Genomic DNA, 14,395 nt, shown 5'->3' with positions numbered 1-14,395 from the left:
GCAGCTTTAGCTTATATTATTCATTACTCGTTATTGTAATGTTTGAGAACCTTTCTTTTACATATGCCAGAAGGGTTGTTAATTGTAATGGCAACGTGATGTTGTGAACACCTGCACTTATGACATGGCCAAAACCCAATTTATTTCTCAGGGAACATCATCAAAACAGTCTGTTAATAATACCTTACAGTCATGAGCAATGGAGGCAACAGAATTATTTTTAAATGTGAAGTCACAGAAATAATATAGGTAGGATTAAAAAGCAATTTTTGAAAAGCTAACATTTCTCACCACTCAGAAAAAGTACATCTAACAAGCAAAAGAACACTAAAATTCTATTCATTATGAGCTATGATTAATTATGGTTTGGTGATAAAATAAGTACTATTTTTTGTTGCTTTTACATGCCATATCCACTGATTTTCACAGACGTTCAGAGAGCAAATGTGAAGTTACAGATAAATATGATTCATAAGAATTATTTTATAATGAAGTCCTAATTCATGTATTAGACAAGAGAATAAAGTAAAGTCCATAAAGAGCATTGTCCAATGTTTTCAATCTAGACAATTAAAGAAGCATTGGGATTTTTTGCTCTATATCATTGAGTCTGGAATCTTTTTTTAGGCTTGAATGCCTTTGTAATGGTAGATGCAAACTGCATGCACATTAAAAAATCCTGAGAATAATGAGCCTGCTAAAGAAGATCCTTTTGAAATGTTACAGAAGTAAAGCATCAGCAACAGATACTATATGAAAAGTTAGTGTTCACACTGACTTAAATGACTGTATAAGTGACGGTATGGTACAATGGAAAATTGTCCTATGTTGAATTTCAGTGAGAGAAAAAGAAATGAGACTTCAAACACCATTTTGAATATGGTTCACATCTCTTCTCTGAACACGATGATCCTAAAATCAGAAGATATCACAGGAAAAAAATCTTGCAAACAAATCCTAATGCATTGAAAGAGGTACTGCAAAAAGACCCAAACAAAGCCAAGAGTGTCCATGCAGAAGAGGATTAGCTGGGCTGTCATAACTTTATGTGTATATAGCACAGAGAAAGTGTCCCCATGGATGCACCTACATGTGTAAGAGAGGAGCAGAAATATTTGCAACCTTCCAAATAAAGTCTTTATTATATGTAAATGATCATTTTACTGCCAGTTTTCTTATAGATATGAACTATATGAATGAACTATTATTCATTTCTAACGGGTCATAAGTGGCAATCAACATAGAGGAACAGAGACAATAATTATAGGGTGAGTTTTAATTTGCTGGCGTGTTTAGAAACTTAGTATATGTCAGTAACAATTCTCTACCACAGCAAGATAGCAGAAAGCCATCAAAATACAGCACTTCAAACTGAGCCAGTCACAGATAAGTGGGGCTCTTGAAGACATACATCTCTTCAAAGTCCTTAATGGTATATGTAGATGGTATCATTTAGTGCCAAATAGTTTTCACAGATCCTGGAATCACAGGAAGCTGGACTCATTATCTTTGTGTATTAAAATGCAACTAAAACAGTTAGTCCCCCATATCAATAAGATAATACAGTGCCAAAAAATAGATAGCTAAGATGTCTTTAGAAGAAAAATATAAGCTCTGTGTGATTTTGAAAACTCAACCCCACATATAATTAGTTGAGTATAATCAAAGTTCATATTCACATCTCATAGCTTCTGCCTTTTCTTCTTTAACCACCAGCAAAATAAGTTTCAAAATTTATCATATTTAAGAATACCTACTGACTGTCAGAGAAGGTAACAATGTGTAATTCCCAGCAAGGAGTTATGCTTTCCACATCTCAGCTATCTGAAGGAGAGCCAGATCTAGGCTGTATAAATAATTAGGAACACAGACATGGTAGAATCATAACGAAGCATATGAGCATTTTTTGTTTGCTAATGATTGATGAGAAGAGGTATACTACAGAGAGTACCACTCTTTGTCAGGATGAATTGCCTTTTCTTTCACAAACATTTTTTTTCAATCTATTGTGATATTAAAATGTAATGTCATTCATCTGACCGGCCTCATTTAAAATAAGGTGCATGTAATCTATCCTGGGAATAAACAAGCTAAATTTAGGTTGAAAGGCCAGGGAGATACAAACACAGGTAATGGAAAACTGTATTCTGCTCTGCTGACAATTTATTTCTAATTCTCTTTCTTACTGTTATAAACAACAAAAAGAGATTTAAAGGGACTTCTTTGCTTTACTACCTAGTTTTGTTAAATAGGACTTAGAGTTATTACTGAAATTTTTATAAAAATCCAGTATGTGTCATCCTGAAAAAATAGTTTTGAAATCTTTAAAGAAAGAGTAAATGTATCTTTAAATGATCTGCTCAATCATAGTGTTGAAGCTGGGCATTCTGTACTGATAAAAGTACAGAATCATAAAAATAGCAGGCCCAGAAGAAGTAGCAATGGATTTAATACTTCCCTCACTTGTTAAATTCTATGACCCATGTTATTCAGGTCAGAATACATGCTTTCAAAAGTGTACCAAATTAAAGTTAGGAACCAAATCGAGGGCACCTGAATTTTGTAACTCTCTGGACAGTGCAGAAACTTTATGCTCTTAACAACAACTAAGAAAAAGAAAACTTAAATTTTCTTGAGGAAGGAATGGTCATTCTTTGGGATTCCACTTCACTTGCCAGAAATGAAAGTAGAATAAAATATTTAAAACCTGGAGACTGAAATAGCAACTGTCTTTTAAAATCGGCTGTTGTAAATACATAAAGATACAACAGTCAGCAGAGTCATACATCTTGATTCAAAACAGCAGTACTTAAACTTAGAAGTAATTTAAATTCTACAAAACCTCACTTTCATCCTTGAACATTCCCATATAAAGAAAAGAAAGTAAAAAACATATCCCATTAAAGCTTCTTTATGGTCCATATACAGAAATAACCACCAAGACTTTCCTAAATATTTAGAAAATAAGAAATTAATGGACAACTTAAATGACACAGGTTCTGACTATATTCCAAAGTAACCAAATTAGGCATCTAAAATTTAAGTGCCTCACCTGACCAAAAAGGGGACAGTGAAGGTCATCTTCCTAAGGCACAGACTGAAAGTCAGTATGCAGCAAATGGAGAGCAGCGCATATTTTTGGTGATTTCTTGTGTACCTACCTTTGAGGATTTCCATGAGGATCTGAGGAACCATGAGGAAATACCTGATGCATTCATAAACCTGGAAGTATTACAGTGTAATAGTGAGAGCCTTCATGCCAGATTTAGGATGGGATGGGAATGAATCCCCGTACATAGGGAGAGAGATAGGAAGATCTGGTAGCTCTTGATGATCCTGTGCTGGGTGGGATTTCCAAGGTAATGAAAACTCCCTTTTGGTACCAGAAGCCGCCAGCTACCATCCCTGACTCAGCCCAGGATAAACAGCAACCTGTTCACTGCTGGCACTGCCCCAGTTTTTTTAACTTAAGAGCCCTTTTTTTGTTAACACATATGTCTAAAAAGACTCCCGGAGAATCAGTGTAAGTTTTTCAGATAAATATGAGGGCTGCACATAGAAAAAGGGGAGAGAGAGAGAGAGAGACAAAGAAAAGAAGAAAGGAAGGAAAGCACACAGGTCCAAACCTGACACCAGGGACCTTGACTCCACTCACCACAAAACTTAAGAACAGGTATAAGAGTCCTCATTTTACTCATACAAGAAAGTGAAGTGCTTGCTCTTCCACCCACACTCTCTCACACTCTTCCTTTTGTTTTTCCTAATGGTCTCAGAGACTTCTATCTTTAGTCAGTCATCCCTGCTGTAAATTTCCTTAAACTGACTCTGAAAAATCTTCCAGATTCCAGGGGATGTCTTTGTCAGAGGAATTACTGGGTTATAGTCCCTGTTTATTGAAATTGAGAGTTTCTAAATGAATAAAGACTGACTAAAGAGATGATTCTTTGTTTATAGTAGAAATACTGTTATACCAACTATTTTTAGGATACCTTATAACCAAATGTGTATGATAGTACATCCCATTAGGGATGGAACACCTCTCCTGTGAAGACAGGCTGAGAGAGTTGGCGTTGTTCAGCCTGGAGAAGAGAAGGCTCCAGGGAGACCTTACTGCAGCCTTTCAATACTTAACGGGGGCTTGTAAGAAAGACTGGGACAAACTTTTTAGTAGACCCTGTTGTGATAGCACAAGGGGCAATGGTTTTACACTAAAAGAGGGTAGATTCAGACTAGATGTAAGGAAGAAATTTTTTACGATGAGGGTGGCGAAACACTGGAACAGGTTGCCCAGAGAGGTGGTCGGTGTCCCAACCCTGGAAACATTCAAGGTCAGGTTGGACGGGGGTCTGAGCAACCTGATCTAGTTGAAGATGTCCCTGCTCATTGCAGGGGGGGTTGGACTAGATGGCCTTGAAATGTCCTTTCCAACCCAAACTATTCTATGATTCCTGTGCCTGTATTTCATTTTCTGTCAAATAAGACTCTGAATTCATTAAAATCATCATTTGTGTGTGTGTGTCTTACAGGAAATTTGGACCTTAGCCTGCCCTTGACTTTAGAGTCCCCAAACGCATAGGCACTATTTCAACTAATTTCCCCACATGACTTTCATTACTGTACTCTGAGTGCGCATGAGACTCTTAGTAACCTGCAAAAGCCCTACACGTAACAGTATAGCTTTACTTACAGTATAGTCCTTTAAAAGCTAGCTTTAATGGGGAGCTTATTTCTGTGTAGAGTGCCTTTGAAATTTTCTGAAATTTTGGCAACTGAATGAGAGTTGGAAAAAGCTTCCTCATGTGTATCAGGTATATCTAGTAGGGTTTGGTAGCAGGGGCTGCAGGGTGTCCTGTGTGGGACGAGGCCACGAACTCCCCTGTGCCTGCCATGGTCAATTCCAGACAGCTGTGAAATGCATTAAAACAACCCAACACCCACCAAAACTTAAACCAAAAAGAGGAGCATGTGCTGCCTCTGCTGAGGGGTAGCTGCCAGGGTAAGACATGCTTGAGGAGATAAGGGAGGAGGAACTAGAGGAGACATATGGATGGGGACATTGTTGGGGGTATAGCTGATCTTGGAAGAAGGGGCTCCAAGGAAGAGCAGGGACACCCCTCAGAGACTACAGCCATGGGTGACCCATGCCAGGGCAAGGACATTCCTTGAGGCACAGCGGCCTGTGGGTGACACATGGTGGGACAGGGACACCCCTGAACTATTTTGGCCATGGGTGACATATGCCAGGGCAGGGACACCACCAAGGGTGTCCTTTGGAAAAAGATTGTGGAAAAGTGTTGACATTATAGCATAACAATAATTAATATCAGCATAACTGAAAGTGTCACTTTCCATACCCGTTTGGTCATTCCCATGGTGAAGATTTTTCAAACATTGCCAGGCTTTCAAACATCTCACTGGTATTAAACTCCCCACACACAAAGGAGAAAAGCTCATGGCCCTTAAGAGATCGTATAGTTCTATATTGTACATCTGTATCAATCTGACTTATTCCCTCTGGTAGGCCATCCGACACAGCACTGATTACATATGTGTTATTAAGGTCTCTCAGCTTCCAAAAGAGGGCGTTGGTAATGAACCCTCATCCAGTCTGACTTCAAAACCACACCCAAAATTTGACTGACAAAAGCCAGGAATAAGCTCCAGTGTTCAGCCTTGGATCCTGGCATCATTTACTGTATTGGTAGAGTGATAGCCATTGAGCTTCTCTCCCAGTCACCACTGTGCTTTTGAGATGGTAGAAGGAAACTGTAAACATTTGGATAATATGAGATGAAGACAAAGGAATGTCAACCTTCTATACACCCTGGGCAATCCTTTTTTTTTCTCTTGGAATGTTTTCTAGGGCAATTTCTGGGACGCTTAGTGTTTCATTCAGTGACTGAACAGTTCGTTGATAAGCTTGATGGCTGAAATTCCCTTATCTGGCAAAAATAAACAGAGCTGAAAAAGAAATATAACAAGATGAATATTCCTAAAGGAAGCAGCAAAACTTATGAAGTAAATGCAACTTGGAGTAGAATTTTCTGTTAAAAGAGCTTATGCAAGTCCTTTTGAAGACATCTTTGCTGAGTTGACAAGTTTAGATAATTTGCTTTTGCATAATATGCAATTAATATTACCTGAACTCAGGCAGTAGGGATTTCTTCTGTTAGATGTCATATATAGTATTTTAAATGGATTAAATTTGGACTAAGTGAAATGAAACATTTTAGCCTAAGCATCTAATTTGCTTTATACCTGTGCATTTATAGACATATTGGCAAAATGAGACCAATATAACTGTGAAATATGATCAGATCATATTGTGTTGAAATGTGATTTGTAGGTGAAATCAGCTGGGATTAGAAATAATAATAGGAATCTGTGGAGATGTCATATTCAGCACAGGCCTAAAAAGGCTGGTGTTAGAATATTGCAGATTTCTGATGTGCAGTGTATCTAATCTCCAAGAATCCTCTCAATCACATACCAACCTTCCACTTCTTTATCTCACCACTTAAAAGCACTTCTTTTGATTATACATGAAGGCATTTTCAATTTATTTGGAATGTCATTTTACTTATCCCTGCCTGACTTTCGTGAGAAGGCATAATATAGTTCCAAATTATTTACTGAAGAGTGTTTGACTCCCAATTGTCTGAGAGTTTGGAGGAAAGAGAGAAGACAGGTTAATAGTTGTGTCTTTCCCTCTGTCTAATAGACATCCTTCATTCTAGAAAAGGAGATGGAAGTTGTCTGCTTATGCAAGGCCTTTGAGAAACCTGTCTAATTTCAAGGCAGGGACAAAATGAGAAAACAAATGAACTTTTAAGATTGAGAGTAATCGACTTGAAATCTTAAAGAGTCAATACTTTGCCAAGAGTTTATATACAAAAGCTATTTAAGGAATGTGTGAAGGAGACAAAAGACTTATAAAGAACACATAAAACAATATTTAGCAACATAAGTCAGATCTAAACTGGGAGTTATCCCTTCTATCTCAAGTCATTGTCTAAGACAGACAGACACTTCCAAGGGTCATTTCATCCAACTTACACTAAGTACCTATGCTAGAATTATAAACTTGATTTGTATCTATCCCTCCACAGTGTTAGATGGACACTGTGTTCATCTCCTTCTACAGACTAGAAAGGTGTGTCAAATATGTCAGAAGTGTTAGACTAATTCTATGTTTTAGATGTCAAGATTGGTGAGATGATTACCCAAATCCTTGGTGATCAAGTAAAAGCATGAAACGTTCACAACACTGCACTTGAATAGAGGATAATGAATGCATTCAACTATTTAAATATTTTATTTAGAAAGTTATACTCAAGTGTAAATATGCTTTTGTTCTGGTTCCTTTTACACTGGTGTTATACACTGAAAATTGTTTCTAAAAAAGGGCATCGTTTAATACCAAAGATCACAATGATTTCCATATCAAGCATGTAACAGTTAACAACCAGGTGTGTTATTTCTTAATCACAAGCCCTTCAGATGAGATACAAAGTCTGAAAACCTAAAGGATTTAGTATAGCTAACAGACCACTAAGAATAGGGATTCAGCAACTCAAACTTTCTATTTTTGATTCTGTTCATGTAGAAGGCTACATAAAAGTTTGCTATCACATACCTTATTCCATCTATAAATAGAATGAGTAAACAAAGTTGTGAGTGCATGGTTTATCAGTCCTAACAACAAAAAGTACTAAATGTCAATACCTGTTTCGGCTTTAGATACATATTTGTGCTGTATTAGGACCCTCCCAAAAGTTTTACCAACACATTTCTAGATTTTATTTAAGAAGCATAAAAAGGAGAAAACACAGGAAAAGAAGTTATTGTTTCCAGAGCTTAAATCTGAAGTCTGCTGATCTTACCATCTGAAAATATTTATCTTGTAACCACTGGGGTTGCTGAATAGAAATTAGGGGCTAGAACTCATAGCTAGTCACTAGGAAATACTTCACAGCAGGTAATAATCTGTGATATAGTTTCATTTTAATAGAAATAAAAAATATTTGTTACCCATAGGATAAATCAGTTTCTTGAAGGTCATCCTATCATAGCTGTCCCAGCTCCACAAATGAAAATTAAATTGTGGGTTTAATAATACATCAAATAAACATACTATTTTTTGTCTAAAAAAACCCTCCAAACCCCAAACATTAATAGGTCAGATTTTGTGCACGTACAAAGACCTCATTCTATGACATGCTGAATTTCTTTGGAGAGGTAACAGACCTCATCCGATTGTAGGTGCAGCAGCAAATCCCCACAAGCTAACTGATTGTCTTACAAAATTTAGTAGATCGAGCTTTTAAACAATGATTCCAGTGGCAATTTAAATTTACACCCACATAAAACATAGAAGAATCTATCTGTAACCAGAGGGCTCAAATACAAAGAAAGGGGATAGTAAAATAAGGAAAATAGCTTAAGAAACAGTGGTGGGTGATATAAGACCTTTTAAAATAATGGCACCACCACCACTCTATGAGTCATATGGTTATCTGGTTTTCTTTCATAGTAAAGCCCCTTCACAATGTTCTAAAATTGTAAAAAGTGGTGCAATTGAGTACATTTTTCATTTAAATTTACCCTAGTCCATTAACCTCATTTACCCTTCATTGTTCATGTACAACCACAAAAATATTCATATTTCAGGTTTAGCCTCAAGAATGTGCACAGGAAACTCATGTGCATCAGGCTCACATGTCATAACTTGAGGCTGCTGGTGTGATTCAAGTTCTTAAATGGCTCCAGGCCAAACAAATTTCAAGCCAAATCTTAAGAAGTTAGGCTACCTGCTTTTCAGCAATGGCTTGTGGCTCTACTATCATTCTTGAGGTAATTTTGCTGCTTTCCCTTACAGTCTGTGGGAAATGTTAATTGTTGGATATTCCCCAAATCTCACTTTTGAGCATACCGTAAGACTATTTTAACTCAGTTGACCTTCTTGAGATGCAGTAGAGCAGGGAAAGATTGGGAATACTTACAAAGATTTTTTTCTTCTTGCTGCAGTTCTCTATTTTTCTTGCATCTCCAACGAGCTGCAGGGGGGCAGGAAAATGTCTGTTGTTGTTCATTCTGCAACTATGGAAGAAAAGTTTGAAAACTGTAAAGTTAATTTTCTGATCACCAATTTTATTCTGCTAACATTGCAATTTAACTGTCAAATTAAACAACAGAGAATCAAGTAAAGAAGAGTGATTTCTGTACAGCTAAAACTTTCTTAGGAAAAGAATCTATCCTCACACACACTAATTTTTAAATAAGAGTAAAATAATCATAGAATCATAGAATCGTTTAGGTTGGAAAAGACCTTTATGATCATCGAGTCCAACCATCCACTATGCCCAATAACCATATCCTGAAGTGCCTTGTCTACGCGCTTTTTTAATACCCTCAGGGATGGTGACTCAACCACTTCCCTGGGCAGCCTGTTCCAATGCCTGACAACCCTCTCAGTGAAGAAATTTTTCCTAATAGCCAACCTAAACCTCCCCTGGCACAACTTCAGGCCATTACTTCTCATCCTATTACCAGCCACGTGACAGATGAGACCAGCACCCACCTCACTACAACCCCCTTTCAGGTAGATGTAGAGAGCGATAAGGTCTCCCCTCAGCCTCCTCTTCTCCAGACTAAACAACCCCAGTTCCCTCAGATGGTCCTCATAAGACCTGTGCTCTAGACCCTTCACCAGCTTCATTGCCCTTCTTTGGACACATTCCAGCACCTCAATGTCTTTCCTGTAGTGAGGAACCCAAAACTGAACACAGGACTCGAGGTGCGGCCTCACCAGTGCCCAGTACAGGGGAACAACCACCTCCCTTCTCCTGCTGGCCACACTATTTCTGATGCAGGCCAGGATGCCGTTGGCCTTCTTGGCCACCTGGGCACACTGCTGGCTCATATTCAGCCGGCTGTCGACCAGCACCCCCAGGTCTTTCTCTGCCGGGCAGCTTTCCAGCCACTCTTCCCCAAGCCTGTAGCGCTGCATGGGGTTGCTGTGACCCAAGTGCAGGACCTGGCACTTGGCCCTGTTGAACCTCATACAACGGGCCTCGGCCCATCAATCCAGCCTGTCCAGATCCCTCTGTAGAGCCTTCCCACCCTCGAGCAGATCAACACTCCCGCCCAACTTGGTGTCATCCGCAAACTTGCTGAGGGTGCACTTGATCCCCTCATCCAGATCACTGATAAAGACATTAAACAGAACTGGCCCCAGTACTGAGCTCTGGGGAACACCACTTGTGACCCGCCGCCAACTGGATTTCACCCCATTCACCACAACCCTCTGGGCTCGGCCATCCAGCCAGTTTTTCACCCAGCGAAGAGTGCACTTGTCCAAGCCATGAGACGCCAGCTTCTCAAGGAGTATGCCATGAGAGACAGTGCCAAAGGCCTTGCTGAAGTAGAGGTAGATAACATCCACAGCCTTCCCCTCATCCACTAGGTGGGTCACCTGGTCATAGAAGGAGATCAGGTTGGTCAAGCAGGACCTGCCTTTCGTAAACCCATATTGACTGGGCCTGATCCCGTTTGTCCTGCACATGCCATGTGAGCGCTCTCAAGACGAACTGTTCCATAATCTTCCCCGGTACTGAGGTCAAGCTGACAGGCCCGTAGTTCCCTGGAACCTCCCTCTGACCCTTCTTGTAAATGGGCGTCACATTGGCAAGCCTCCAGTCCTCTGGGACCTCCCCTGTTGACCAGGATTGCTGATAGATGATAGAGAGTGGCTGGGCAAGCTCCTCCGCCAGCTCCCTCAGTACTCTTGGATGGATGTCATCTGGTCCCATAGACTTGTGAGTATCCAGACAGCATAGCAGGTCATTAACTATTTCCTCCTGGATTAAGGGGGTTATATTCTGCTCTTTGTCCCTGTCTTCCAGCTTAGACAGCTGAGTACCCTGAGGATAACTGGTCTCACTATTAAAGACTGAGACAAAGAAGGCATTAAGTACCTCAGCCTTTTCCTCATCTTTGGTGGTAATGTTCCCCTCTGCATCCAATAAAGGATAGATATTCTCCTTGGCTCTCTTTTTATTGTTAACATATTTGTAAAAACATTTTTTGTTGTCTCTTACGACTGTGGCCAGATTGAGTTCTAGCTGAGCTTTTGCCTTTCTAATTTCCTCTCTGCATGACCTAACAAGATCCCTGTACTCTTCCTGAGTTCCTGCCCTTTCTTCCAAAGATAATAAACTCTCCTTTTTTTCCCCGAGTCCCAGCAAGAGCTCCTTGTTCAGCCAGGCTGGTCGTCTTCCCTGGCAGTTCATCTTGTGGCACATGGGAATAGCCTGGTCCTGAGCCTTTAAGATTTCCTTCTTGAAGAATGGCCAGCCTTCTTGGACGCCTTTGCCCTTTAGGACTGTCTCCCAAGGGACTCTCTCAACCAGTGTCCTGAACAGGCCAAAGTTTGTCCTCCGGAAGTCCATAGTGGTGGTTTTGCTGACTCTCTTCCTTACCTCACCAAGAATCGAGAATTTTATCGTTTCATGGTCGCTAAGCCTGAGATGGCCTCCAACCACCACATCTCCCACCAGTCCTTCTCTGTTTGTAAACAATAGGTCTAGCAAGGCTCCTCCCAGGTAGGCTCACCTACCAGCTGTGTCAGGATGTTATCTTCCACACCTCCAGGAACCTCCTAGACTGCTTGCTCTCTGTCGTGTTGTATTTCCAGCAGACATCCGGAAAGTTGAAGTCCCCCACAAGAACAAGGGCACATGATTGAGAGACTACTGCCAGCCGCTTGTAGAATGTTTCATTTGTCTCTTCAACCTGGTTGGGTGGTCTATAACAGACTCCCAGCATGATATATATATATATATAATATTTTGAAGTTCAAAGAGAATGTAGTGCTAAAGTCATATGGAATAAAGAATCATACACAAGACTATAAAAATGAAGACCTGGGAGGGACTGCAGGAGATAATCTACTCCAGTTATCTGCACTGAAGCAGGATTGAATACATTTCTTCACCTAGACAGACTAGTGTTCACCTAGTAGCACGAATTTCCAGTGAAGGGATTGCATAGTCTCCTTGTTCTGCTGTAGTGTTTCACTACCTGTGTAATGAGAAAGCTTTTCACAGTATTCAGACCCAATCTTCTCTGAGGTAAATTAAACATTCTTCATTGCTCTGTTGCAACAGACAAGGAGTACAGCTTTTTATATAAAAGACACTTATTACATTTTTCTCTTCTCTTTCCTAGACTGAGTCCAAGTCCTTCACAGCTTTCTTACACAGTCACATTTTCTACACCTCTTGTCATTTTTGCCTTTGTAGTCTTTTCACTCTTCACTTCGCATATTAAGTATGATATGCAAAAATGGGTATATAACTTCTGTTGAGATCCTTGGAAAACAACTTAATTTTCAAGGTTGTTAATTCCACCCAATTGTTCTTGAGAATGATTGAAAAGTGAAGTATCATTCTTAAGATCATTTTGAGACCTTGAGACTGATAACTAAGGTCTAAGTTAATGCTAGGATTGGTTTTGGTTATTTTCTAGTTCAAATCTTTGTTAAGGAGGAAATAGAAAAAACAATTATTTAATTGAACTAGAGCTGTGCAAAAAGATTATTGTTATTTCATTAACAGTATAATAAAATAGAAACAAAAGCATGTAACCTGTTATTATAGTTCATATGTTTATCAGTGTTCCTGTGTTTATCAATAACCTACAGTAAGCCTATTTCCTGAAAAACTTTTCCATTAGGTACATACCTTAAGACGGTGGTCCATCCTTCTAACATTATTCAACTTCCAGGACACACTACTTTAATTTTGAAAGAAGGTGGCCATCTTTTTCATTAGGATTCCTCCTGCAGTATCTATGTACACACTAATGTGAACAGAAATGGCACGATCATATAAATTTCTTTCTTTCATAGATTTCTTTTTTCCTCATGGGCACATTATTAGTATATTTCATGCCACTGAATGGTTAACTGGAAGATTAGGAATTCTTAATGCTCATTTCCAAAGCCAAAAAAAAAAGCAAACAAAAAAAAAATCAGAAAAAAAACCCCAATGATTGTAACCACAGCTATGACTTTCGTTTGTCTGAACAGAGACTGCGAACCTGTCATTAATCTGTTTAATTCAATTAAATCAGATTGAACCTCCTTGGCTATAACTCATTCCTCTAGTTGGCTGCTGACAAGCACTGTGTGGCTTCCATGTCCTTCTGCAGGTGTGGTGGTCTGTCTATCTGCCTGCCTTCTCCTCTGTCAGGCTTTTTTCCTAGCCAACCATAGTAATTTTTGAACCTACTAGCTAATTTTAGTCAAACCTGAGAGATGCCTGGATGCCTCAGTGATAATGACTGCTTGAAAATGAGCAACTGATTAAAAAAAGAGAAATCCAAATTACCATTCTCCATCCTCCCTGTGGCTAAGACTGAAATGTGAAAGTAGTTATCTAACTATGCACAGGAGAAATCAAACAGGAGAGAGCTACAGGAAACTAAGCTGTAACTAGTGGGGCACATAAAATTTTGCACAGCTCTAGGTATGTTTAGAGGAATATGTTGAAAATAGCTGGGTAAAAAAGGTAGACTTCTAAAACAGTCTTTTTCAAGGTAAGGCCACAGGTGAAACGGCATGTTGAACTTAGATGCCTGAATCCTGCTTTAGGTATGCAAAAGCTTTTCTGACTCTGGTGCTTTCTTTACCTTTTTCAGGTAACTATAATTCTCAGCTCTTGCCTCTTTACTGAAGCAAAGTCATAGTGAAGGACTCACAAATCTCTATCAAAAATTGCTATTTGGCACGATCAGACCATTGTGTCAATCTCATCACTGACATTTAAGCACTGTTTAAACCGAACGAACTTAGTGGCTTGAAGAAAAAATGTGTTACACTAAGTCAGGCCAAGACTTCAGAAAGCTGGTGACTTGAAGTTCATATTGAATTCATATCAAAAGTTAAAAGCACCAAAGACTTAGATAATGCTAGTATGGTGGGGGGAAGGGAATGATGGTGCAACATTCATCTTGTTTTTGAAAATCAGCCAGTTATTGATATCTAATAAGAAAGCAAGGGAAACACTCAAATTTCTCTGAAGTCTCCCAAATTTCTTCTAAACCTGATTAAAAATGAGGTACCCGTCACTCAATGTACAAATGAGATCCTACAAGTTTGAGGGCCATGTGTGGCCAATGGAGGGAGGTGTCTCTGAAAACTCCTGAAGACCTAATGCTCCCTCCTCACCAGTATATGGGAAGAAGCAAATTAACATGCCTGGGCACCAACTGAGGAGCATCCTAGATTCACCCCATATGTGGGCACCAGACTATGTCTGACTCAATGCTTCACAATAATCACTTCCTTCCACCTTCAAAATATTGGTGTTCATTTGTGTTTTGCCATTCACCT

The sequence above is a fragment of the Harpia harpyja genome, chromosome 15 (assembly GCF_026419915.1).
Source record: "Harpia harpyja isolate bHarHar1 chromosome 15, bHarHar1 primary haplotype, whole genome shotgun sequence".
Taxonomy (NCBI): Eukaryota; Metazoa; Chordata; class Aves; order Accipitriformes; family Accipitridae; genus Harpia; species Harpia harpyja.
The sequence above is the reverse complement of the archived record's forward strand: the minus strand, read 5'-3'. Positions refer to the sequence as shown.